Source organism: Sciurus vulgaris (assembly GCF_902686455.1).
Source record: "Sciurus vulgaris genome assembly, chromosome: 4".
Taxonomy (NCBI): Eukaryota; Metazoa; Chordata; class Mammalia; order Rodentia; family Sciuridae; genus Sciurus; species Sciurus vulgaris.
Window position 1 is genome coordinate 70500682 of NC_136464.1, and position 4688 is coordinate 70505369.

Below are 4688 nucleotides of genomic sequence, written 5' to 3' on the forward strand. Positions count from 1 at the left end.
CCTGGGATTAGTGTCTAAGATCTCTGACTCTCTGACCTCTGATCAATACCAGCTGTTTCTAATGAGTTAAGCAGAAGAGAGAAAGCTTAGAAGTAGACCAGCAATATTTCTTAGGTGATACAATATTTAAGTGACTGAAAATAAGTACAGAGTTTATCCTGGATAATAAACTGAGCAGGTTGCCAAAACCCCAATAATCAATTCCTCTGATGGAAATGCTTACAAACTCACTCTTATTACAGAGACTCACCATAGCTGTGCCAATACGTGCTAATGCACCCATGTTATCTCCAGGTTCTGCCCTCATCTTTCAAGAAAGTCCTCAGATTAACAACTGCTCTCCCTGTGCTACATGTACTTAGACACTCTGGGTCACTTTTTCCCTTCTGATTTTCTTTTCTTCACTCTTCAGCTCTATTTGACCTTTTTGATTTTCTTTTCTTCCATGAAAATTTAGCTTTCAATAAAACAGAAAGGAAATTTATTGTTTTTAACTGTACATACATTACAACTTGAGTTTCAAAACAACCATTTAAGATAAGATTTAATCCATTTTTATATAAGAAAACAAATTCTGAATGCTAAAGTGATTTGCCAAATACCATGCAAAGGCAGAGAAAAAATTTTAACATGAGATATTTGGACCAAAAAAATTTTTCACTCTCTAATTTCACTCCTTTTTGTTAAATAAATATCTTGATTTTTCTTGGGATAGACCTGATTTATCACTTTTGCCCTGATGTCATTATTACTAGTATGCTCTTCTGCTTTCAGAACTGTCTTCGGTTGATAGATAAGTGTGCCTATCCAGTGTGCTTACTGAGCACAGACGATTAACTGCAGATAATGATAATATACTATAGATTTAAAAAAGGTACAAGAAAGGATTGTTTTCTTCATAAATAAATGATAAATGATTGAGGAGTCAGCTTTCTGGCATTGTGACAAAATACCTAAGACAATGAACTTATTAGAAAAAATATTTTATTTTGTCTCATGGTTCAGAGGTTTTAGTCCATGGCTGCTTGAGGCAAGGCAGCACATCATGGTCAAGAGCAAGTGGTGGAAGAAGCTATTTGCCTTATTGTAATTGGGAAATAAAAATGGAAGAGAGGTACAGGATTGAAGAACATTTTCTTCAAGGGCATGATCCTGATGACCTAATTTCCTCTCACTAGGCCCCACCTATTAAAGGTTCTACCACATCTTGATAGTGCCATAGACTGCAGATCAAGCCCTTAACACATGGGCCTTTGGGGCACAAGCAAGATGAAAAGGATAATAAGGAGATAGATATATTTACTCTGATTTGAACATTACAAGTGTGTACACATATAAAAACATCACATGAGAATCCATAAATCCATAAATATGTAAATTTCTAAGGTTTTACTAATTACTTAAAATAAATTAAAATACTTTACTTATAAATTATTATTTAATATATAAATTATTTATTTTAAAAGAGCCTCAATTTTATTGATAAAGTAATTCTCATTTCTCTGGTAAACCAACTCCATTCTCCACATGACACCTTGATCAATCTCTGGTTGGATGGGACACTTTGTATAAAGGAAATGAAAGCATCGTTTTGCATGAGCACGCACACATAGGCTGATCTTCCTTCTTTTAGGATTGGTTAGTATTTCTATGATCTTACAACCCAAGGATGGGGAGCCTGAGATCTTCTGAGCCCATGTTAGATCTAGCCTGATTCCCAAACCCTCTTGATGTTTTTCTTAATCCTAAAGAATTAGGCCCCTGGGCTTTAAATAGGACTTTTATTGTTGTACATAAAACCTTAGCTCAATTTCACTTAAAAACAACAATGGATTTAGCGCATAATTGAAAAGCACAAAGGGAGAGGTCTTGGGCCACCTTTGAAATCAGAGACTCAACCAATGTCTTTATCACATATTCTCTCTCTCTCTCTGACTCTGTCTTTCAGTACATGTCTGTCTGTCTTTCTCTTGCTCTCCTTTAAGTTGCTAGTGCTTTGTTCTGTATGGACTTCATTATTCTCAAGCACTGTGGTAACAAGAAGTCCCCAAGCAATTTGAGGCTTACATTGATACTAGCAAAAAGTGGGGCTTTTTGCTCTTATTGAGATGATTTGGGCCACATGCTCATTTCAGAATGGATCACTGTTGTCAGGGATAGAGGTAACTTATCATCCGGAGTTCATCTCAGGTCTATAATGTGATGTTATTTCTAACCCAAAGACACAGAGTAGGATAATGGCACTTCACTAAGGAAGATAAGGATAGCAAAGTAGGTATGGGTGCTAGGAAATAAAATATAAAGCTATGTATTATTCTACTTCTTTAATCAAAATTTAAAATGTACATGTAATAAGTGGGATGGAGTTTAGATAATGAAAAATATTATTTTCTCACAAATAAAATGAATTAACCTTCATCATAGTCACTTACAATTTTAGAAAAAAAAATGGTATTTCCATGTTTCCTCAGACTTAAGGCTTTAGCAGTGTTGACCCGCTTATTCTAAATATCTAGTTCATGCCTCTTTAACTTTGAACATACATTTATGGACATAATTTCATCATTGCTCACTGATTCTGAGACCATGTACTCTTCTTCTGCTTTGCCATATAGGGTATTCTTAGATCAGGGTAGATACCTGTGTACGTAAAGAACAAGTAATGATGGAAAATTCAAGATTGCATGTTCGCTAAAGGCTGAGCTTTCTCCTCATCTTTGTCTTATTCTGTATCCTGCTCTACCAGTTGCTCACAGGATGCATCACTCATGGTAGGTGAATAGTACAGTTTTGTTCAAGACACCCTACCTGTTCTTGGATTTTAACATAGTATCTTAAAACAAGTGATTAACAAGAAGATGCAGTATTCTAGGGACACTTACTAATTCTACAGAAAAAAAATATGACACCAGGAATTCAAATGTGTTCTGCTAGAGAAGTTAATTAAAAACTCAAATAAGTTTGATGTATTTATGATATAAAAATTTACTGAGGGTGTCTATTGTGCCAGATGCATTGATTACAAAAGGTCTCTAGTCTCAGAGCATACCTGTTAACAAAGGCACATGGACAGAGAAAACCAGTTTATCATGGAAGATGTTCTTACTCGGGTAAACATCAAAAATAAAGAGGAAACACCATCGGAATGCACATTCCTGCAGTCTCTAAAGCAAAGCTCTGGAGTGGGACGTGAGTAGTACAGACTTGTAAGGTTCAGGTGACTTTTGTCAGGCAACCAAATCTGCATGTTTGATTCAAAAGTTTTCTAGCTAGAATGGCTCAAAGATCCCTTGAGTTCTTTCCTACTCCACATCTTTGAATAATTAGTAAGATGTTTTGCTCCAACAGGCACTCCTTTACTAATGACACAGAGAATAAGGTACACCAGTGAACATTTCACTGAGTTCATTTTCAATGTTTGCAGAGTGCAAGAAGCTGTTTAAGATTCCTCAGGATTTATGAAATATTGTCTTTGTGGAAATGAAATACACAGAGCCAGGCTGATGAAGAAAAGCATTAGTTAACACTTGTATTTTGTTGAGAGTTTATTAACGAAGTTTAGTTTTCGTTGCAGTTTTAAATCTGGGTCTAATATATTTCCCGAATGCTATTATTGTTGTGACTGTTTGCATGTTAAATAGGAAACTATTGTGAACTGTCACTAACCTACCACTAGTGTCTCAGGGAGTTACAAAAACATGCAGTTGGATTTCAAGTATCCTTCTCCTTTCCCCTTTCTTAAAACTGTTAGAAAGTCAAATGAGATAAGAAGAAAACAATTAATTCCTGTAACTCAGAACAACTAGGATTAAGGGGAAAAATGTGCTTTTCCTGTTTCAGTAACTTTATATGTAGACTCCTTAACTCTACAAAGAAGTGAGAGGAGGGGAGAATGTACAGCCAAGCACAAGTTTGCATAACTACAGTTTAGCCATCACAGAAAGGACAAACCTTTTCTAATCTGAAGGAAAACAGCATGGTTTGTGTCATAAATCCAGTCCTTGGAACCATTCTCCATGGCTAATGGGTATAGCCCTGTGATAAGAAGCCCTACTGGGGTAACACAGAATGTAATAGAGAGAAGTAGTTCCTCTAAAGAAATATGTGTAGAGTGTGGTAAGAGTCAATACTGGAGTCTTCCTTATAGAAGGAGAAAACTGATGGTAAGTAGAATGAATCAAAGAATGCCCACTGCACATTCCCTGAGTACTAATTCTCTAGTCACAGAATGTTGTTTCACAGAAAGCCTCAACACAAGTTCAGATTTCTTAGCAAAAACTTTGTTCTCTGGGGCTATACAATAGAAAGCCCACAGAAATCACAGGAAAATATTGGCTTAATTTTATTTTTATTTTTTAAAAAGTTACAGACAACAAAACAAAGTATAAAAACTTAGTACTTCATTTAGTCATGTTGAAGGTATACACAAGTGGCCTTTTTTTATTACAGTTTCTGTCACCTACATAGCCTCAAACAATATTGGTTTTATCTTTGCTCTTTTTTGATCCTCAGAATTTCTTTCTATGTTTTAAAATAATTGCTCCTCTCTCTCAGAGAATTTCCTTTGTTTTTGTGTCCCGGCACATTAACTTCATTTAATGTGTTAGTAGTTGAATGATTTCAACTCTTTGTGTCACTAGTGCCTTAATGGGAAAAAAATTCAACAACCTTTCAGTGAAGTAATCAAG